The sequence below is a fragment of the Mercenaria mercenaria genome, chromosome 2 (genome assembly GCF_021730395.1).
Source record: "Mercenaria mercenaria strain notata chromosome 2, MADL_Memer_1, whole genome shotgun sequence".
NCBI classification, from domain to species: Eukaryota; Metazoa; Mollusca; class Bivalvia; order Venerida; family Veneridae; genus Mercenaria; species Mercenaria mercenaria.
Genome location: NC_069362.1, coordinates 95,055,671 through 95,080,462, shown reverse-complemented (window position 1 = coordinate 95,080,462; position 24,792 = coordinate 95,055,671). Strand labels below are relative to the sequence as shown.

The 24,792-nt window shown below is 33.7% G+C and overlaps 1 protein-coding gene across 3 annotated transcripts in view; it reads left to right on the top strand.

Annotated features, from left to right (window-relative positions):
- The window catches only part of LOC123564619 (FMRFamide receptor-like), a 212,921-nt gene that overhangs the window by 111,737 nt on the left and 76,392 nt on the right, over positions 1 to 24,792 (top strand). For 2 of the 3 annotated variants that reach the window (XM_053537281.1, XM_053537282.1), the window contains one exon: positions 376 to 437. The gene's annotated coding sequence lies outside the window, so the exon portion shown is untranslated. Of the gene's footprint in view, positions 1 to 375; positions 438 to 1,470; positions 1,865 to 24,792 lie in introns of those variants that run through there. The other variant, XM_045358333.2, reaches the window with a different exon arrangement.

The window sequence follows — 24,792 nt, the reverse complement described above, 5'->3', positions numbered from 1 at the left end:
ATTACAATCACATACCTGGTGATATAGCTAAAGGTTAAGTTTGTATTTACTTTCTGTTATTATAGTTTTATATATATATTAGTCAACGATGTGTTTATTTTGTAATTATTTGTATAATCACTATTATATCTCGTGCGACAGGCGTTCGCACGGAAAATAAATACTTCTCCAGTATTAACTGCTATTTTGATGTCAGCTTAAACTGGTCGGCAAAGAAATTGTTTGGTGAAACAGCCTTTAAGATAGAAACAGATATAATAGCAAATGCTATTAAAGTAAGACTGTCTTAAAAGTGACTATACTTTGTAAAGAGACAGGTTTTAAGATAATGATAATTAGTGCAATTAACTTAATTCTTCCTTCTATCTATTCCAGTGTTGGTTTCCTGGCATTGTTGAGGACATTTATTTGGACTTACATGGAACAAATCCACTCAGGTAATTAACTTTAAGTTTCAGAAATAAGATGGTAGTGTAAATTAGATTTAAAGAGAGTTGACTTTAAATTATCATAAAGATTACCATAAAGATAACTGTTTTTGTTGCGCGAGCAATATCGTGAGAGTATTTTTTTTTTCAATCTTTGAATGGATGAATTTGATGTCAAATTATATGCAGGTGATTGACAAATTAAGAATTTAAAGATTGTATACAACATATTTAAGACAACTTTTTCACATAACTGTTCACTTGACAAAAACGCCTTTCCTAATTTTCATATCAATTGCAGCTTTTCAAAATATTAACGTTGATGTCATTGAAATACGTAATTAGAAGGTAGAATTTCATATTTTTAATGCGCTCACTCAAAATCTGATAATATCGTGGCCGGGTTTATATAATACTTAATTTTCAGTATCACTTTGATTGTGAAAAAATATCTTAGAGCTTAAGAATATCTCGTGTTTCAACATTATGTGCCAATTCTTTTTTGCTTTGTTTTAATTATCTCATAATCATTTCTACCAACTTGTGTGTCCTACTCGCAAAATAAAAGGGCAGCCATGTGTGTTATTCGTTATGTAATAATTTGCTAATGTTTACTTGATAACTTACTGGTGATTTGATGTTTGTTCATATTTAATACGGTCATATCATTGACGTCCCTTTGTAACTATTAGCAAGTAAGCGAATAATTTTATTACAGGATTATATTAACGCGAAGTGAGAATAATTTCAACACTTGACTTTCCTTTGCGAATTTGATTACATCTTTGTTGTCAAATTCTTTAAACTTCTTTAACATTTGTTTTCTTTTTAATTTCTACTGTTGACGTAAATATTTAACGGACACCTTCGGGGAGTTATTTTGCAAAATAAGTATTTATTATCATATAAACATTATGGGAAAGTTTTAACAATAATATAGTATCAACTGACGCACAAGGTCGGAATGCCACTGGCGAAAGATTTAACAGCTAAAGTTCATTATACTAGTATCTGTTATATTGTTAGTATTGGTATTTTCGCTGTTAATTTTTCAATTGGTGTTATCAACTGTAACCGATATTTTTGAATAGCGACAGTGTATTTATACGTTAAGTTTACATTATTTAATGGTTTTGATGAACTTTGTAACGAATTTAAAAATCGCGACATTGAAGTACTTAAGCTAGAAAGAAAGTGTTGATTTTGTTTACTTAAGATAAAAGTTAAATTTGATCTTGTTTGATTGTGGTATATAGAACAAACACATATAAGGAGAAGTTTTCTTTTTATAAGTTGTTTTAATTAAAGTGACACCACTCTGTTACAAAATGGTCTTCTTGACACGATGTTGAAAGAAGTGACAAATTTCAACAATCATTTGATGAGATTAAAAGAAAAACATTAGGACCTCGTATAGTGATTATTCATGAAAAAAGGTATGTTTACATAATTAAAATGACATATTACTTGTAGATAATAAAGTTTTGTATTGTATCTATTTGTAGTTTCATTTAGGTAGAGAATTCCTTTTCTTGAACTTCATTAAAGTGGAACCCAGATTTCATAAATTTCATTTCATCTTTCTTTTAAGAAAACATAACTGAACCTTCCGTTCTTAAACTGCTTTAAAATAACTTCATAATACATGTAAAAATATTTCACCGAGGTCAAATATCTAAAACTCTCTCCTTAGTTTATCATTTACTGTTTGTTTAAAGGATTTTCGTTCTTCAAATAATAAAATAGTATCCGATAGCCGACATTGTATAATATATTTACAACAGATAGTGTTTTTGAAAAAAATTACAAAGTATATCTGACAGGTGTAACATTAATTACAGTGCCGTGTAAAAAGTAAACTTCATTAGCCGGTCAGTTACTTTGATTGATAGGTCCTGTTGCTAGTGCTTACAAGAATATTTTGTTTTGATACCCATTCTCCCTTTCCCACAGCTGTTACAAGATACAGTGCTACGCTACATTCGCGTATTCCGTGATTTATTTTCAATTTCTGATAAAATTCACGTTGTTATGCTTAAAGCATAATATCATTCTAAACTATTTATTATAGTTTTAAAATACGTTTTGTTACATGATAATTTAACTGGTTATAAATTGGGAGAAAACCCGTGTCTAGTATCCCACTAACCATTGGGCGTGATATCAATTAAACTGGTTATGATATATTGAAGTGCTATTAAACTATATTAAAATACTGTTAATCTAACATAATTTAGAACTGAGTTTAAAGAAATATAAAAACACGGTGTGTAAAAATGAAAAAAAAAAGTTTCCTTTCATAAAAAGGTTAATTTCTTAAGTTAAAATTACACACTATGATTTTTTCTATTTAATATAAACAGTTTCCAGGTCATTATACACAGTGCAATTGGATTTTAATCTTTTTTCATAACTTACGATAAAGTAATACACTTGTAACGCAAAATATTCAGTAATAAAACTGTATGCCATATTACATCTAAAGTATCGTTTCTAAGTTGATTTGTTCGTGAAAAAAATCCTTATCTTAAACTACCTTTTACCTTATTTTTACTCATAGATACTCTAAATGTATTTAGCCCTCCATATTGTCATAAACTGTGCAAATGAAAGCCAATGAAGGACCATTATGTTTAAAGATGTATCACATTTTTTCTATATCCCGTCTATAATATTGTAACAGCTATAGTACATTCTTATGATTAATTTCGGTAACGTAAGAAAGCAAGGCTAAAATTCTATAATCTATAAACTTAATTAATGCCGACTGCTGAAGAAATGTCAGTTCTTTGGAAAATTAGATATTAGAAATAAGTCATGATTATCGACAACAGGTAGAAAACACATTTGTATATCAAAGTCAGGGAACATTTCGTTATACGAACTCACACTTCATTAACCAGTCAAGTAGAGTGATTGATTGAGGCATATCAGTGATGTATCAACTTACAAACCTGTTATATGAATAGTGTGAGCCGATATAAATCTTGTTATTCCAACATCGGCAGTAATTACACATCATAGCCAGGTAATGTTTGAAATTACACATCAGATATTGGCAATTGTTGGGTAATTACATCGTTTGCATCGTTAAGTACATATTTATAGTATGTTTATATAATAATTCAAGTTTTTCGTTATGATAAACGTTGTTAAGAAAATATTTACGATATTCTGTTTACACTGACACTGCTTTTTTATTTAGGGAGAAGTTGAAAGCCAAGTGCATAATTTTGCATGCGCTGTGCAATTCAAGGTATTGCAATACTAGCCTCTCACGATCTCGTATCGGTTTTTTTGCGGTAGGCCTATATTAAACTGAGAGTAAAATGCATCATAAATTCTTTTAACGGCTGTAAAATGATAATTTAAGGCATTCTAAATATACACAACTTGGCGGCAGAAGTGTTTGCAATTATGAGTTTTAAATGTACATATAAAAATTGAAATTTACTGTCAGCAATTTCCATCTGATGACATATTTTCATTAAGTTGTCAGGTTTTTATCAGCACATGGTCACATTCTATTAAATATCTAAATCTGCCCGATTAACGAAATAAGAAAAGCTAAATAGTATTGATTCGAACCCTGGGCGAACCGAATGCCCTATCTATGGCGATATAACACAAGCCAGTACGTCTGAAGCCATATATTCCATGTATCACTTTGATACGCGGTTAAATGTTAAGTGATCCTATACAATGTTCCGTTTCTTCTAGAATAAAACGTCGACATTTACGTCATTTTATACGTAAGATGACGCCATGAAAGTCTAAAACGCAGCCTAAACATATGCGAAGAATCCGGTGATCACCCACCACGATTGTTTGGTGAGGTGGGCCGGTGGTCTAGTGGTTACACGCTTGACTGTCAATCCAGAGGTCCGGGGTTCGAATCCCGGTCCAGGCACTGGAAATTTCTGAGATGCTCTTGAGTGTCTTCCCACCTAACTTAGAGGCCTGTACTGGTTCTTCCCAGGAAAGACGGCTTCGCGTGTATCGGTGCTATACACCGGGCACGTTAAAGAACCAGAGTGTCTATTCGCAAAGAGCTAGGCAAAGTTAGCCGGACAAGTCTGTATCTAAAAAGAATTTCTCTCTATCTGTTCTGGGGGCTTTATCTCACTCTGTCCCTCTGGTCAGATCGCTCTGTCTATACTGTAGTAGAGGATGAATTTCGCGCCCTGTGTGGCTGCGTTTGCTCTATGTAAAGCGCCTTTGAACGTGTTAATCATGAAAATGGCGCTATATAAATCTGGTATAATAATAATAATATGCAAGTTTACAAGTTTATTATATTTCATTCCATTAGGCTAAGAAGCCCATGAGGAAAAACATTGCATGGTAGTAATATGACGAACAGTGATATTAACAAATAATATTGAAACTTAATGACAAATGTTCATATACATATTTACTCTCTTACTTCACATAAAAAGAATTACGAAATGGTACAGAATTGAAAAATCCAAATGCACCGTTTTATACCGCTAATCAAACAAAATAGGACAGTTGAGTAACATTAAATGGGATTTGAAGTTTTATTAGCTCACCTGTCACATAGTGACAAGGTGGGCTTTTGTGATCACCCTTCGTCCGTCGTCCGTCATCCGTGCGTCCGTCCGTCAACAATTGCTTGTCTGCACGATAGTGGTTTCATTTATGATTTTATTCTAACCAAACCAAACCCTGAAATGGCTAAAATCAGCTATTTTGACCTTGTCTGCACAATAGCAGCTTTATTTATGATTTGATTTTTACCAAACTAGCACACATTTTGTATCACCAAAGATCTTGGTTCCTTTCTTGAACTGGCCAGATCCCGTTATGGGTTCCAGAGTTATGACCCCTGAAAGGGCCAGAATTAGCTATTTTGACCTTGTCTGCACAATAGCAGCTTCATTTATGATTATATTTTAACTAAAATTGCACACAACTTGTATCACCATAAGATCTTGGTTCCTTTCTTGAACGGGCCAGATCCCTTTATGGGTTCCAGAGTTATGGCCCCTGAAAGGGCCAAAATCAGCTATTTTGTCCTTGTCTGCACAATAGCAGCTTTATTTATTGTTTGATTTTTACCAAACTGGCACACAACTTGTATCACTATAAGATCTCGGTTCCTTTTTTGAACTGGTCAGATCCGATTATGGGTTCCAAAGTTATGGCCCCTGAAAGGACCAAAATTAGCTATTTTGATCTTGTTTGCACAATAGCAGCTTTGTTTATGATTTGATTTTTACCAAACTTGCACATAACTTGTATCAACATAAGATCTTGGTTCCTTTCTTGAACTGGCCAGATCCCGTTATGGGTTCCAGAGTTATGGCCCCTGAAAGGGCCAGAATTAGCTATTTTGACCTTGTCTGCACAATAGCAGCTTTATTTATGATTTGATTTTTACCAAACTGGCACACAACTTGTATCACCATAAGATCTTGGTTCCTTTCTTGAACCTGCCAGATCCCATAATGGGTTCCAGAGTTATGGCCCCTGACAGGGCCAAACTTAGCTATTTTGACCTTGTTTGCACAATAGCAATTTCATTTATGATTTGATTTTAACCAAACTTGCACATAACTTGTATCATCACAAGATCTTGGTTCCTTTTTTGAACTGGCCAAATTCCTCATGGGTTCCAGAGTTATGGCCCCTTAAAGGTCCAAAATTGGCTATTTTGGCTTTTGCAGCCATATAGAGTCTTCATTTATGGTTTTATTTGATACAAACTTCTAAAATATCTTCAACAACAATAAATTTTGGATTCCATGACAAATTAGATCCAATCGTAGGTTCCAGAGTTATTTTATATCTGATTACCTCCCCTGATTGTAGTCAAAATGGATTTATATCAGTAAGTACTTATAGGACTTATTTGAAATTTCATTGTTGTCATTAGTTGGACTGAGCCAATCAAAGTAGATAACTATAGACTGATTTTATGTCAAATTACCTCCCTTTATTTCAAATTAAAATGGGTATATCTCCGTAACTAATGGAGATACTGATCTGAAATTTCATTTATGTCAACAGATTTATTTGACAGTTTCTTCTTTTGATCACTTACAATAATTTTCTTTTAATTACTTCCCTTTTACATTAATATACAGCTTATTTTAGTAACTTTTTTACTATTGGCCGTAGGGAAAAATCGAGACCACTTTTCTATGGTACAGCATGGATGGTACCTCCAATTTTTAGGTGTATTTTGACATATCAATTGTAAGATTTTTTTTTCTTTTTGGTTAGATTTCTTTCCTTTGTTGTTCCTGTCCTTTGAACTTAGGTATTTTTTCTGAGGACCTTCTTGTCCTCAAGTGCAGTGATAACAGGTGAGCGATATAGGGCCATCATGGCCTTCTTGTTGAATTTATATGTTAAAGGTGTTACCAATTAAAATAAAATAAATGCACACTTTCTTCGTATATTACTGGTCTTTCTCATTGCTTGCTAATTTTACAAAGTAGTTATAAATTGTTCTAGTGTATCAAGGTGTCACATTGAACGTGTATCAAATTATCGCAGTTTATCAAAATGTTACAAACTGTTTTAGTGTATCAAAGTTAAAAGTGTGTTAATTCTGTTTCAGTCTATCATATTGCTACAGTGTATCAGATTATCACAATCTATCAAATTGTTGCGATGTATTAAATTGTCAGTGTATAAATTTTTTACAGTGTGTTAAAGTTACTAGTTATACAATATAGTGCAATGAAATGATTTTGTACCATATGAAGTAGTAGTATTTTTAGTGAGGTGATTATTTTTAAATTCTTTGCCTTTTGTTCATAAAGTTATATGATATTTCTGATCCATGTTTCTTCTGTGTCATTACGTAGTTTTTTTATTCAAAAAGAAAACATTACGTTAAGGTGTAATGACTTCAGTGATTTTACAGTTCATTTCCATTCACTGTGAAGGATATACATACAATTGATCCATTATAAAAACAAAAATAGATTTTTCAAGTCAAAAGGTTGCCTTATCGTACAAGAGAAACATACGATATGTAAAAATGCCATATCAAATTGATCATGATTTAATTTTAACCTCTTTATTTGTCTTTGACCAGATCTATGAAGTATTATATTACACAAATCAAATGTTTGTAAATAGTATAAGGTGAAAATGTTAAGGACTCGAGATAAAATAGATCACCTCATACGGGCAATCAATGCTTGCGGCTGTCATACTATCAATAGATCAGAAATTTGCTGAGCTTGTCATCTGCGGTGAAACTATCATTGCCCATTGCTTTTAAAATTTGGAAAAAATATGACCGTCTAACACAGTAAGAAGGGCAAGACACTTCCAGTTTTAGTTTTGCCCACTCATTTTCGCAGCATATCAATTTGATTTCTGTTGAAACACGACGTTAAGCTAAGATCGTACAGTTAGCGTTTCCAGTTAGAGATGCACTCTGTCCAATACAAAAAAGGCATAATCAATTAACTCTAAATTATGTATTTGCATATTAAATAAGATTATTTCAAAACGAAGCAAATGTCACAATGGAGGCCAAATTAATTATGATATTTAACTGTCATGTCACGTTGTATACAAGAGAGATACGGACAATCTAATTTACTTATGCACATTTTAAGAAGGTAATCAAGTGAATTTGTCGTAAATTTGAAATTTGATCATCTGTCTATTCATTTGAGACTAACATTGGATTACCTCTCTTTCGAAAGTATGTTTTATCCTATTTCTTTGCTCCATTGTTTCAAATTTCTTGTACGGATATTCTTTAAGGCAAACATTTATAACTGTTACAATAACTTTTTACTCCAGTAAAGGACATCTGCATTAAAATAAGTATAATTTAAGGTCAATATCGGGTCTGTTTAATGTCAAGGCGATTAGCATTAAAAGCGTTGGCATTGCAACTCAGACATTCGTGTTGCCTTGTTAAACAAAAAATAAGCGTTTTGTCCGCAGACTCAGGGTTCACTATGTTAATTGAATGAAAGGGACGATGCCATTTTATTATGTCATTCACGGACCATTTTCAAGAAAATGCGGCTACAAAATGTGAGACTATGTGAGCAAAAACTTTCAACCGGCAAACATTTACTAGGAAAAATATTATAACAGCAGTTGATTAATCACTAACGCGCTAAGCATCATACATCATGTGTAGATGCAACTTTCAGACTGCGTTCAATAAGGCTGACTGACGCATTTTGGGAGGAAATGGTTTTAATAATTGTTTTGAAATTTAGCTCCTGGCGTTTGATAATTTGAAGTATGCAGCATAAAAATCTTACTTCATTGAATTTATCATTTTATACCGTTTTAATGTTGAAACTGATTGCATCCATGTACATGGAATTTGTTTTTGCAGTTTCATATTTCGTAAGGCTTAAGTTGTCTTTGTTTTCTTGTTTTTTTTTCTGCATTCTTAACTTTTTCCTTTTTTTTTAGACAAATGTCTTTGTATCAGCACTATCTCTAATTTAAAGTATGGCTGGTATATTTGCATTAGGTATATTAGTATTTCAAATAAAAAAATGTTTTATTTAGGTCATTTATAATCATAAGGGCTTAAAGATTTTCCAATGTACGTGGTTTTTCATGAAGTCCGTTAATAAAATACCGGTATACGTTTCTACATCTTGCCTTCAAATGCATAGTATTACCAAACTGTAAAATTGTGTAAGTCAGCAGGACTTCAGAAAATTTTTACTAAGAAAAATGGAGACCTCATATTTGAAGACGACATTAAAAGAAGACAGGGAATACATAAATCTATCCAATAATTGACATCGGAGCAGACTTAGGATAGTAAGATAGACCAGAGAAATGAAAGTCCCCAAGATAACCATAATTGTTTTTATTTCTCAATTTTGACGATACGTCGCCAGTACAGATTTCAATACAATAGATCGTGCGCGTGCTTCGAGGTTTTGGATATTATATGTATGACTTTTTAGGTCCTAGACAACTCAGTCAATCACATGTGACAGTGGGTGGAAATCATTATCTCATGCTGAGAGACAATAAATAATTGATAATGACAAGCCTAGAGCTATTGTACTGGCAATATAATTTTCCCGAGAATTAATTAGAAGTCCACCGAAACAAACGCAATTACCTCACTAAATTTATCGCTATCTGTACCATTATGACAGCTTCAAACACAACTGCTCCTGTGTGGCACCTTACAACCAGAATTCTGTCAAAAATTGTTTCATTTATTTCCCCGTTGCGTCGAAGAATATTCAATTACAATTAAGAAGATATATTAGCCGCCCGGTAGTGATAAAAAGAAATTTTATCACTATTCGGATACTCGTATCTCAGGACATGAAATCTTCTATAGAAATTTTCTATCACGTTGTCTAGTTATTTTCCTGGAAATGACAAATTTCCTGGTTATTATGTAATTGAAATACTTTTTGCAACCAAATAATTACATATCATACTTCAACCGTATTTGTCACTCTAGATTAGTCACATGTAGTTACATTGTTAGTAAGAAGTACATAAACTTGTTTTAAAAACACTAAAGCGCGATTTGTATCTTATAGTTACTTTCCGTTTATCTATCTTTCATTTACTGTGTTTCAACTGATTTATTGTTGTTTAATTACTACGCTGAAAATATCGGTCAAGATATTGCGATTGTTGGAATAACAGACGATTTTACGTTACGTCACAACACTTATTTTCTGTGGGAAGCGTCCCGTTATATGCTCCTGTCTTATAGGACGAAATGACACGTTAACAAACCTTTGTAATCGAGTGGAATATTCCGGCTTTTGGGTTTATAAATTTCATCGCATTGAAATTCAATAAAAGTATACACGTTTTTTTTTTAAAGTAACTTTAAACAGACGATTAGAACTAGAAAAAAGAGACTACATGCGGCTCTAATGTGAAAGTAAATTTATTTGTTGCAAGACACTGTATTTCTAAGGACCCAGTTTACGTATTAGGTTAGTTGTTTTCAAGGTCCTTTTAATTTTCAGCTGCTCAAAATGCTTTGGTTTTGAGGTGTTATAACGAGTACATCATTATGTTATGTATAAAAACACAGTGATAAAATTATGCTCAAGGAGTGAAAGAAACTATTGACACATAAATGACCTGTTAATATCCGCGTCATGTTCACAGGCCTCTAGCTGTTTAATAAGATATTCATTTAAGTCCCTGACACGATAAAGCTCCGGTCAGTTAGAATCGTCCTTTACCAGTAAGAAAACACCGTGCTTGTGGTCATTGACAGTCAATGATCTTAAAGATAGGGTAAGCGTATTATCTGTTAGTCATCTTGCTGTTTCTGTACACTTTTGTAACAGCTTTTATGAAAACGGGTATGAAAACAAGCAGTTGTAGAAATACGAAAACAGCATTGGAGTAGTTTTATGTTGTATCGTCAGGTCACTTCAGTGTGTTTCATAAGGTAGGAGATACTGTTTCGTTCATATCCTACTATCGTCTACCGCCTAATTATCATAGCGCAATGGCGGGATGGAAGGATAGCGAATGTACGCTATGAGGATGATTGGATAGTATGATGGCGATGATAGGCTAGTAGGATAGCGATAGTAGGATGATAGAATATTCTATCCTACTATCGCTCTATAAGCCTGTCCGCTTAGCTTAGTAGGGAGAGCGCTGACGATTTGATAAGACATTGTGTCTGAAATCATTCGTCCTCCACCTCTGATAATTCATGTTGGGAAGTTGGCAGTAGTACTTGCGGAGAACAGACTTGTGCTGGTACAGAATCCAGGAACACTGGTTAGGTTAACTGTCCGCCGTTACATGACTGAAATACTGTTGAAAAACGGCGTTAAACCCAAAACAAACAAACAAATACTATCGCTATCCGACAATCGCGCTTGTAATAACTAGGCGATGTGCGATGGTTCGGATATGCACAAAACAGTATTTCGTAATAAGAACTTAGTTCTTGATTCGGGACTTTGCCGTATATTATGGTCTGGATTATGCAGTCAGTGTATGTTCCTTTTATAAAATTTCCATGTCACGGCATCTTCCAATTAAGCAGTTCGATAAGTCTACTCAGCCATTTGCTAATTAATATATTTAGTATAAGTTTACGTTTTAATGTGGACTCAATCTGTGTCATCATTTCTCCTACCTATTTATTTTTTTCTCAATACTCAGCCAAAAAACGTGCTGTTAAAGTGACCCGATTACTTATTTTCGCTGGATTAAAGAACAAACGTGAAGGCTTACTCCTTGATTATTATGTCCTACTTCAGAATAGGCAAGTGTTTTATAAATATAGTTTCTATTTATAAATTATAATACCTGTCGGAACTGTTGTGCTTTCAAACAGCAATTGTAGAAATCATAACTCATTTAATGTTGAGAATAGAAAGAAGTAAATTAGCCATCTTCTCTACTTAGTACAAAGCCGGTTAAAGTTACACTTCTTGCAGCGCTATATGTCATTTGCATTATTGAATGAAAGAACAATATTCCTTGTTAATGTGATATTTTATAATGATGCAAAAAAGCGTTTGTTAGATTTACGATGTAATATACATATCGAAGGATGTATGCCACAGTTTAATGTCCTTAATGAAATTTTACTGTTTGACTCTGTTTGCAAATGTAGCATAAAAATGTAGTTTATGTAGTATGATGTCATTAACGAACTTTTTTTAGAGCAGCACAATTTCTGCTGACTCAGTCTTTTCTGCATCAGATTACAATTTTGCAATAACATGTATCTGTTATTTTCTGCATATTTGTGCAATAACAGTTGTCTATGCATACTAAAGAGCAGTTATTATTTGTCAGTACGAAGATTTTTACACATTCCCTAATTTTTATAGCCGGTGCACAACATTAATCTAAACAATAAATGCATCCTGTTCTGTCAATATTTACAATACAAGCAGACAGCTTAAGTACATTCTGGTTGCTCTGACGGAAGACAGAGCAGGCAGTTTTCCTGCCGTTGATATTGGTTGCAGATTTGCAGTCACCGATTTACAATTTTTAATGATGATGATTACATGTTTTGCATTAATCTAAATAATCACGGAAAGATTGCAAAAAGTCAGTAAGTTGTATATGCAAACGCACTTCCTCGTATACAACTAAAATGCACACGCTGAGTTGAAAATTGCCGTAGACGTAATAGTTTTGATATATCGATTCTCTCAAGACCATATTTTCGCTTGAAATGGGTTAGTATATCCCGTTCATGACCATGGTTTTTTATAGTATACCTAAGAGCAGATTATAACATACACAGTGGCATTTTCTTTCTTTGGTGTAACGCAGCCAACAAGCGAACCCACGACCTCCCCCACTCGAAATGGACGCTCTACAACTAGGCTACCGAGGCGGTTACACTGGGTGTTGAATAGTCATTCGAAGAAGACATCCAGTTAACTTACAACAGGTTGTTGGTATTGCCAACTCCTATCTTAAATAATGCCTCCGCCGTCAAAAGCTAGAACAGTCACCACATACCCTAAATTGTTTCGGTGAGACTCAAAACACAACTTAAACAATAACCTAATATATTACAGTGATAATGCATTCTTTGAAATGATAAACCAGATATATGTGTAGATTTCGGTATATAATTGCTTCGGATAACTGTAAATTAGATAATAATGATGGGTTACCGACAGAAACAGGTAATGAAGACAAATACTGATGATGTTTTACAGACATGTTTTGCTCCCATTATTCATGATAATTACGTTCATCATTGCTAGTTTTTAAGTCTTGTTTAAAGCATTTGAGGATTGTTACTTATAAACATACTAGTTTTTGCCGAAACAAATATGGTCTGTGTACAATGACATATATGGTTGTTGTCTTATTGTGCGGTATAATGCGTCGGAGAAAAATATGCACCACTGCATTGGAACTTTCCGTACTAATCAGTATATAAAGAGATTTCAGTAAACCTCATGTATGCTACACTGCAGACATGCATGCAAGTGTAATTATCATTTGATATCAATATGAGTTCATTTTATCGGTAAAGATGAATAAGGAATTATGAAATTTCGTGACAAAAGATCTAAGTAATTACTTATTCTAACACGATCCGATTCATTTTCCTATTAAACAAAGAAGGCTGAAAACAGTGAATTTATTATACAAAAGTACACTGTTCTGACGTCACAATTATTACGTCATAGCGTTAAACGGCATAGCGGCACGCTGGAAAAGAAACCTATTGAAAACGGCCAAATATTTAATGAATGCCGTCAAGAATGTACTTTAAAGTCCTTGGTAACGTGTTAGAATAGAAATAATATATCTCATTTAGTGATTTGCTCTGGAATAAAATCATTGTTTGTCGTTCAGATTTGTATATTATAGAGAGATCTATCACCGCTGGCCCTCGATATAATCCTTCCATGAACCCCAAACAATATTATTAGCGAGTGTATCCGACAACATAGCAACATTAAGAAACAAGTCGAAATTTAAAATACATAATTATTAATAGAAAGGAAACATGAATAGTATAGATCTATAACTGTGACATCAGATATGTCCTCCAGTGAAAGATTCTGATAATGTGAAATACTGAAGAACCAAAAAAAAAAAAAAAACAAGGATAAATATCAAACAGGGAATGCCACGATCCAAAAACGCAGTCTCCCCAAAACGAAACTCACAGCACGCAGACGTGCACACTCCTAACATACACTCACATACAAAGTAAACACACGATGACAAAAACCTTGAGTACTTTGACGCAGTAGGCCTCTGCAAACAATAAACAGATCGGATTTGAGGCAGCCATCAGTAAATAGACTTACCTTCTCCAACATGCTTATTTTGATTAAATATCAAAAATATCAAGGTAGAGCAGGTTAATAATATACCGTTTCAATTCTTCCACACCCCCACCCTTCCCAACACACCAGCACATTTGTGTCAGATATATTTATACTCCCATTTCTCAGTATGTCTCTACTCAAATAGTGCCCGTATTTCTAATCTTGTTGTATTTTGAGTTTAGATTCTAAGTTTATTAGTTTAGAGCTAAATATCTTAAATAGAAAAAGTGGAAAGCCGACAGGTCGCTCAAAACGACGTAACAAAAATGTTGTTGGTTCGGTTTGATTGAGCCTGTTCATGGACGGTAGTGGAAATGCATGCTACCGTCCACGCCCTCTAGCAGAACTCAACATTTACCCATGCTACAAGTACAAAAATAATTTAGAGACATCTGCAGATGTGTTCATACGACGGTACACATGTAAGATTGTTCTTATTGTTCTAATTCTCATGGGAGCAAAGTCCATAAAATTTGTTTAATTGTTAAATCATGCAAACGCTGTAAACATCATGCAACAACCCAGTAGTTTTATTGCGTAATATTATTATATCATGATACTGCTTGCCAAAACAAATAAAGATAATTCAAAGTTTAGGTATTAATAATAACATACCTCACTCTTCCAACAGTCTTACAAACAGAATGATTGCTGATTATGACACTGATACAGATGATGAAGAATAACATGAACGAAATTAATGTGAGAATTACAGATCTATATTCAGGTATCTTAAACCATCTAATTTAGTTTTTGTTGGGTTTAAAGTAACACTTATGTGGCGATTTTTCCAGCTCTTGGTCGATGAGGAATACTCCATGTGCTCTGCCAGACAGAGTTTCATCTGAGCCGAACCCCAACGTTCCATAAAGAGCTGGATGGCTTTCTAATAGGAAGAGTTCAACACTTCAAGCGAGGTTTACAGTCCCATTCGTGTGGGGCAAGTGATCTAAAGTACGCGGTGTGGGAGACACCCGTTGTAGTTTACGCGGGTCGATCAAAATAATTGTTTGCCAAGGTTTTTAATTGTGATAAAAACAGGTGGAATCAAACGGGTTTAATACAGTATAATACTGTTGTGCCGTTTGAGTACCCCTGGTTGTAAAATTTTGGTATCTGTAAACCGGAAACATTCAACAGTGAAAACTTTTTACCCATAGAAGCTCTTTACTTTAATTTAAACACTTGTCTTGATGAGCACTAAATCAAGTAAGGAATGACAGCACCACAAAGTTACGTATGTAGATTAGTCTTTACAAGGATTCTAGTGACACTGTATGTAATACTCAGTTCTGCGTGTTCATGTGACAGAGGTCGATTTTGTTTCAGCCTCTATTAATTCACTTTTAATTATTTTCAGATGTACAATTATTGAACTGTTTCTTTGATCTAAACAGGAAATGTGCTTGTTTTCTTACATGCTCTTACGTTTCTTGTTATTTGATTTTTGCTTTTGATTTAATGCAGTTTTTATATTCTTTCGATGTACATTTCTGCATTTAGTTTCCGTTAAATACTGATCAGCCAGTGAATAATAGTAGTAATTGGTAAAAACGTACTAAAACAAGTTAACAAGGGGTATTAATACAATTTTGAGTTATAGCTTTTTTATCTTCCATAATAGATTATTGATTTCGTTGGGAACTATTTTTATCCATATATTAGCCTTATGTCTTTGTAGTTGTTCTTTTAAAAGGATATTCAATATCAGCAATGCCCACTGTTATCACTTGCAAAGTAATAAAAAAACACAAAAAACTATTTTATTTTTTACCGAAATCCGTCCAGATACTTAACGAAGATACAGAGATACGGAACTTGTTCATTAAACAAGGATCATTACATGAATAAACATTAAAAGTAAAAGAATATGGACATGCAATCACCGCTTTTTTCAACCATTTTCTTATTATACCGAAATCCGTCCATATACTTAAAGAAGATATATACCGTGTTCACACTAGCAGAACGGTTTTATTTTTATTAGGCACTAATTGGCTATAATTGGTATTTGACATTCAAAACCCATCAAAATATAATCTAGTTTGCGTCCACACTACGCAAAGAAATGCGGTTTAAATATATACATGCAATGTTGGAAGTTAACAAATATCTTGCAATAAGCAAAAAAGGTTACAAAGAATTGAGGCTAACAGAAACAAGAAGTGGTCATCAATATTTAAACATCTGTGTTCATCTAAGAATTTCTGTTCATTCCATCTATTGTCTATTTTGAGCGTCAGCATGACTCCATATCGCAATTTAATGTTTTTGTTTCAACAACAGTCAAATTACTTTTGCCAGCCACAGCATCAATTGTTTGATACAAAAGAGAAACACATGGTATTCTTCCTCCAAAAGGTAAGATCTGTGGATTTGGGATTCTAAAACCAGTTATAACCCACATTTGCGTTCACATTTGTAAAATAATGTAGCATTACTTTTTAATGTAGTATTAAAACCACCTCCCGAGGTAGTTTTAATGCTACATTACAGAAACCACTTGACCTTTACAAAATTCACGTTTTACACCACATATAGTGTGGACGCAAACGAGTTTAAAAAATAAACCCAAGTTAATGTAGGATTAAAAACGTAGTCTGAACACGGTATTAGAGATGCAGAACTCGTTCATTAAACAAGGATCATTACGTGAGTAAACATTAAAAGTGAAAGAAATATGGAAACGCAATCATGCAATAATTAACAGCACATTTCTCGCTGCAAGATCAAAGAATAACTGTTGTCTTTGTATACTGAAATGCAGAAATATACGTTTGTAGTTAATGCAATTTCCGGACCGATGACATTTCGTTTTTTACCAGATTTTCGTGTTTTGCAAGATCAATAAGGAGTCTTCTAGTTTAAACATGACAGTTTGAATTATGGCTGTAGAATTGCTACAGTGAAACATATATGCAGGAGGAACAAAATAGATAAAGGCCCATCTAGACGGTACTCCTTGCTGTATAAACCTGAGGTGTACATTTTTTTAAGGAGTACACCTTGTACATCTACACGGCAAATCATGGTTTATGCAACTCATTATCCTTTATTTAATTTCCCTCCAACATTCCTTTTGCACAATGGAAACACTTGAAGAAGACCTTTCGTTGTGTGTTTGTTTAGTAATAATTTGTGTTATTGTTTAGCAAATTAGAAGGGATAATTTGATAGGAAGACAATGGGTGAGGTCATGGATAGCCAGAAGGGATAAATTTGGTGCATATAATGCACTGTTACATGAACTTAATTGATGCTGAAGATCCGACAGCATTTAAAAACTTTATACGCATGGACAGACCTTCATTTCTTAAACTGTTGGAATTAGTCACATCCCTTATCAAAAGTGCTCTTTGTCTGCAGTCTTTCTTGAAATAATTAGGATTTCTTATATCCCATAATTCTTCTTTATAATATGATAATATTCAATTAATTTTTCTGTGTCTGCGATGCTCCAACTAGCCGACATTTTTGTATATAATCACAAATAAATTCATAAATTGTACACTTTCATACTCTCAATACTTCTGGAATGTCATTAAAACAACACTTTAATTCACTTTAATTCGGTGTAATTGGTAAAATAAACAAAGGCGGCACAGCCAAGGTTTACAGAAATAGAACATGCTCTATCCTAAAAACTTGCTGTATACTCCCAGAGAGGTTTATAAAACAGTGTAGTAGACCCCATCTACACGGTAAACTTTGATGTATAGATCAAAGTTTATACAGCAAGGAATACCGTCTAGATGGGCCTTTAGTTATGCGCTTCGCTGTATTGCTATTTGTGTTCATTAAACTTTCGAAATACAAAATGTGATTTCTTTGGAATATGTAATCGCGTCTTTAAGTCAAAATGTCGGCTCTATAAATTTTGCATTCGTTTTTACTACAACCTATCCCTTTTATTTCTGTTTTTATTATCTTCCTTAAACCCCTTTTCTAATACATTATTTTTTTCAGTGCAATCCGTCTTTAAATTTATTTCAATTGTTATTTACATGTTTTACCTGATCTTTATTTACATCAAAACCTTAGCATTATATTTAATTGTTATCTTTTGATTTCTCGGTCACCACTGTTTGAATGTTTAATGAAATCAACAAAAATCGACTTAAACAGTGATCAGTTACCACAGTAATACGTTCCTTAAGATATAAGTAAACTATGCAAGTTGATTTCGACATTCTTATTGTAGTCAGCTGACCTTGTTAAACAAATAGTTCTGCCGTTACGGGAACCATTCTAAAACATTCCATAAATCTGTGAAAATTTTGTTTGTGGAGAACATGTTTGCGGCAAATTAAGTGCCATAAATCAGTGTGAAATATGTTCACAAAATAAATGCTGCTGAAGTATTAAATAAGTATAGACACGCATGTATTTATTTAAATGCAAATACGAAAAGGAATGCATGCGAAAATGGAAATTATATTAAAACAATGTTTTATTGTAAAATTAAAAGATGTTTATGCAACAAAAGTACTAGTAACACCGATAGTTAAGTAAGATGAAAAATGTCTAAAGTTCATGCTATTATGTATTCGGTAGTCTCCGCTTTATTTGTAAACTATGATAATTTTTATGATGAAATGTGACTGATGAACTTTTGTAATGGTGCAAAATGCATGTTCATTAAAATTGTTTTTGCTATTAATGCCCCTGTGATATATAGTGTTTTGTCTGTTTTACAGAAGAAACGTAAAAGGACAAGTTTTTGTTAATTATATATAACGGTATTTAGGTCATTTAGTTTTAAAACTGCACAACTTCTGTTGACCCAGCGTTTTCTGTTTCGGAGTATAATTATTCTGTTATCTGCTGCATATTGAACCGAAAACGATTTTGTATACCACTTTCGTTATTCGTTGACGGTAATTTGTGTTGTATAAAGATGTTTACAGTTCTCCAGTTTCTTTGGTCGGTGTAGAATAATTCATTTAAAAAGACAGTGGCATTCTATTTTGTCATTATTTACAATTGCAATAGGCTATCTTACAACCGTTTACAGAGCAGGCAGAATCACAATAGCTACTTTTGTCGCATTTAACAAAATATTCACACACGGGCAAACAGGTCGCATGCTAGTCCAGCCAGGCCGTTTGTACAGCGTGTTTGACATTTTGGTTAACAGATGAATGCAAACGGAGATGGACACATGCACAATACTGGGTTAGCGGGGCTTGTTGCATGTGTGAACTTAGGTCATCGGCTATTTAATCAAATAATGTTCAGGAATAAGTAAGACGCTCAAAGCATTTTATCTAGATAAAGGATATATTTCATGGAAAAGGTCTCCTTTGTACTTGCTGTTTATGTCATTTGGTTTGGCAGACCTACATAGAAAAGTGATGAACGGCGACGCTGTGTTCTAAGGGTAGCACATTTGACTGTCAAACCAGAGAACCAGGGTTCGAATCCCGTTCCAGGCACTGGGAAGTTTTGAAATACTCTTGAGTGTCTCCTCCCTAACTAAAAGACCAGTACTGTTTCTTACCAGAAAAGGTCTTTACCTGATAGATTTCCCTTTCTGTGCTCTTTGAGTTTTCTATCATTCTGTTATTCTATTGAAATCTCTGTACTTGTAGAGTGTGAGCAGTTGCCTTTATGTGTAAAGCGCCCTTGAACATGAAAAATGATGCTGTATAAACCTGGTTTTATGATATTACGTTGAATAATTAAAACAAATGAAACATGAAGATAGATAAAATATATTGTTAAACAGAACGAATTTCTTTAATTTTTGTGTTATTAGTTTCACATATTTTTATATTACTGAATAATGAAGTAAACATGTAAGTATAACAAGAGGATTGCTCGGTAATTTAAATAAGAATGTTGGTAGGCCGACACATACAAGCAAATAATACAAATGTTTAACAATAAGATAAAATGTTTTCACTTAATTTGCATTCTTTATTCAAAATGGCATTTACAGAACAGGGTGCAAAATTACTTCTTCTTGCAAGAAAATTGAAAACGGTATATGAAGTAATCTTTACACCGTTATAAATTGAAAACAAAGTATTTATTGAAACGTACCCTCTTTTATCAAACTTGTAACAATTATATAAAAAATGCATTTAATGATATAAACAAAACCTTTCACAAATAGATGAATTTGGAGGACTTGTATATTGTTAATATAGGTGTACTAAGAAATCAAGTCTAACGATTATACTTCTATCATGTTGTTTCTTATATTGAATACTAAATACAATTCCTACTGGATGGAAATAATATACACTAGCATTTTGAAGTAAAATAAACACAAAGATCAATTAACTATCTCTGTGGTATTTACTCTATACTAAAGTCAGCTCAGGCATCGTTGATTCTCATATTTTCACGGATTCAGTTTTGGCCAAGATATTAATAATAGGTATGATATAATGACATATCAAAAACGATAAACAATTTTAGAAAATGCATTCTGTATCAGCTAATTAACTATTTTCCAATTGAGTTCGATTACTTGTTTTTCTTAGTCAACTAATGACCGTTAGCGAAACTTTAGTTTTATCAGATTTGTTTTGCGTTGTTTAGTCTTCTTTTCAGTTTCAGTCCTTAGGGAGCCCTGCTATCGTTTGATAAAACTCCGCTTAAATCGATTCTTAGATCCGTGCACGTTCTATTTCGGTAACCTCTCCTGAACAGCGTACAGACTCGACCAAACACGAAATGTCTATTGCTTCCAAAGTGTCTGCTTACAGATTTATTTTCATACACGTAGCATGTGCGTTCCCTTCGCAAACAGGATAAGTTAAGTTGGAGTAGAATAGTCAACGTTTCACACCTTTATCGTTGACATTTGTTACAAAAGCCACATTTATTAATTAAATGCAAAAGCAATCATCTTTCTTAATGTGATTAAAATATTACACTTGATATGATTAGAATATTACACATCTGTTATAAGGTTGACTATAAATAAAAATGATTTAAGGTATGACTGTCCTATGCACTGGCACCAGAACAGAAAGAAAATTTATCTGTACATGTTATACCTAGACTTACAAAGTCTGTTGAGATCAAATAGTCTGTAATAATATTAATTTCTTCACACTGACACTAAATTATTTTCTCAGAAAAACATTGTCTCTCTAGGCTCATCTCATCTGTTAGAGGCAGAGGCAAGAGATATTGTAATTTTTTTTTAGAAAGTGGTATCAGAGAGGATTGATTTTATGGCCAGGTGCTTTACATTCAATGACTCTAACGACTGATGCCAGTCTAATGTTATACCTTACCCCAAGGTATTCTATAAGAACCATGGTCATGAACGGGAAAATATACTAACCCGTTTCAATCGTACATTTCTCAATTTAAACGCCGGTTCGTTGAATGGGTACCTAGTATATTGAACAAGCGATAATTTATCTTCCATCGTGCACCAGTCACCTTGTCTTAATATTCCATATTGCTGGGATTATCAACATATTTTATGCTTTCGTCAACGTTACAGAAAAAACTTGCGTGACCTTCCCTAATGAACATCCGGTCTAGAGGTCACGGCAGTGTGCACATGTTTGGCGAAACGTAAACAAACAAAAGTAAAATTTAAAAAAAAAATCACAATTTTACACTAAAACTCGAAATGATGAATGACATTCATCTTGTATATGATTTTTAATTTGAAATCATACATTGGTCTACATCTGTTCTGTTTATTTTATTCATTTTGCACATTTATGCTGCATTTTCACATATTAGGGAACACGTGTAGTAAAATGACGATTGACATACATTTTCACAACAGCCAAGCGGAATGGTTTTGTAATCTAGAACGGAACTTCACCAGGGAAGGTCAAGCAAGTATTTTGTGTAACGTTGAAAAAACTATAAACTACACGTTGTTTTTGTAAGATAAAAAGTATTGAAGAAATGTGACCGGTACACATTTGAAGATGAATTACCACTTGTTTGATATCCATAGTAAACATTTACCGAACTGCGTGCTTTAGATATGAAATGCGGGATTGAAACGGGTTAGTATATTTTCCCCTTCATGACCATGGTTCTCATAGAATACCTAGGGATAGGGTATAACGTGTACAGAGGCATTTTCTTTCTGGTCTGGCGCCAGTGGTCCTATGAGCAAAAATGTTTTTGACTTCTTGTGCATGCTGTCATGAAATAAAATAGATAATAATTGAGCCGTGCCATGGGAAAACCAACATAGTGGGTATGCGACCAGCAAGGATCCAGACCAGCCTGCGCATCCGCGCAGTCTGGTCAGGATCCATGCTGTTCGCTAACAGTTTCTCCAATTCCAATAGGCTTTAAAAGCGAACAGCATGGAGCCTGACCAGACTGCGCGGATGCGCAGGCTGGTCTGGATCCATGCTGGTCGCACACCCACTATGTTGGTTTTCCCATGGCACGGCTCATATTATGTTTCGCTGAACCCTGTATTAGTATTTCTGTTTATATTCGTGCTGAAACCATTGCTTCTCGCAGCGTAAGCCTGCTACTTATATGTTCGTCCTGATATTACAGATTATGTTATCTATAATATTTGTGATACATGACTTTTAAGCCGGATGAGGAATTAATTATGCGGAGTTTTAAAGATGGATTTGATATGATTGAATTCTTATGGTAACTCTGATATAATTTTGCTGGTATCAAATAAAAGCATCTTTATGTTCCTTGTGATTTTATGTATATTGCTTTCCTGTCCTTTCATATTGGGTGAGGAAGCTATTTATCATATCGCAGTTATGGACATGTTGCTATATAGTCGCTGTGCAGTGTGAAAGGTACACGCAAAATTATATACGAATAAGGAGGCATTAGGGATATTAGAGAGATTGTAGGAATCCCCTATAAGTATTATAAAATCGTCTCAGCGAATCGTAGTTTATTATCAACGTTGAATATATCTTAAAGATGTAGAAATCATTCAGGACTTTGTTTGAATAAATGCAACTTTGCTGTTACTTAAAATAGCGGCACGTTGTCATTAAATTTGCATGTTTCACTTTGAGGTTCATACAAAATTAAAGTCATAATTTTTAATAAAACGGATAGGCAGTATGAATTTGTTATTTAAACTGCAGTATGTTGTTACAGACTTTTTATACTCGAGTCTTTGTGTGGATCTCTGTTTACGTTTTTAACGCAAGTTTCTGTAAGTGACGTCTTATTTTGTCTGACTAGTGAATAGAATGACCAGGAACCAGATTCTGATGTGAGCATATTTGCAGTTTATAAAGTCATACTTGTTAACGATAGAATGTGCTTTGCAAAGTGATGAATTCGAAACTGCGTAAGCAATTCATTGAAGCCTTCGCGGATTTCCGAAAAATACCTTTTCTTTAGTATTTTAAAGTTCACAAGGGCGTAGCCCGTGTGTATTATTACAAGTATAACCGATTCATCACGGCCGTTTTGTTTATTAAGCAGAAGCACGATATCAAAGGTGAACAACACCCGATGGGATCACCTTTTCTGTGTACAGAGAAAATTATTACAAACTAGGGACCTTAAATATGTCTAGACACTTTCTTGTTTTGACGAAAGACCCTCCACGATATAAGAATTAGATATAACGTGACCGCATTACAGATACATAATTTGTGTCTCCTTTGCCCTCATTAAACATTTATCATCACATGCAAAAAAGCGTTAGATATGAAATGTGGCAATGCAATTATGTAATACTCGCACTGTAAGATCAATTATTGTTGTCGTTGTGTGCGGAATCGCAGAAATATGCATTAGTAGATAAACGTATTTCCAGACCATTAATTCTGTTAATATTTTATTTTTGTCAAGTTCAGTACAGAAAAAGCTTGACAGCGTAGAAGTTTGATTAATGTGGAATTGATGTAGGGTAACAGTATTTTAACATATATACATTCGACATGTGTTAATATAGACGTGATTTTGGAATTCTTGTTTACTAAACTTGTTTCTTTTTAAAGAAATTCTGTCCGTAGGAAAATGTTTGCCTGTATACATATAGGAAACTGTCAGGTGTGTCTTTAATATTTAACATTCTTTTCAGCACCATTGTCTCATTGATTAAAGTAGTTCTTGTGTCGGACATCTGTGTTTAATTCAACATGTCATCTAGGTTTATCGCTGTCACATAATATCTGATTATGGGGCCGTTCAAATGTCGGCCATATTTTTATATCCACAATGGGATGTAAATTGTGTCGTTTCAAAGTCTGTTTAACAAGTGCAGTTGGTTCAAATTTGAATGTTAATACAGTCTATGCATTTCGTTATAAGTAAATCCGCTTGACAGTTACAACAACGTGTATGTCAGGCATGAAATTTAAATTATAAGAAATAAAGCTTGATCTGACTTTAGCACGGAGTCCTTCATCAGTTTTTGAGGTACGCGGTGTGGGTTTTATGTCTGTTAGCATAATACTTGCTTGTTATGTAACAAAACATACGTCCGAAAACAGTCGCTAAAACATACAAAAAGGCGATGTCGAGATTCGAACCCACAAAAGTGAGAGGCAGACATTCATTACATGGCGGAAATTCTTCCTTCTTATAGAGACTTTTATATCGTGAAACTTAAAGAAATACTACATTTTACCAGC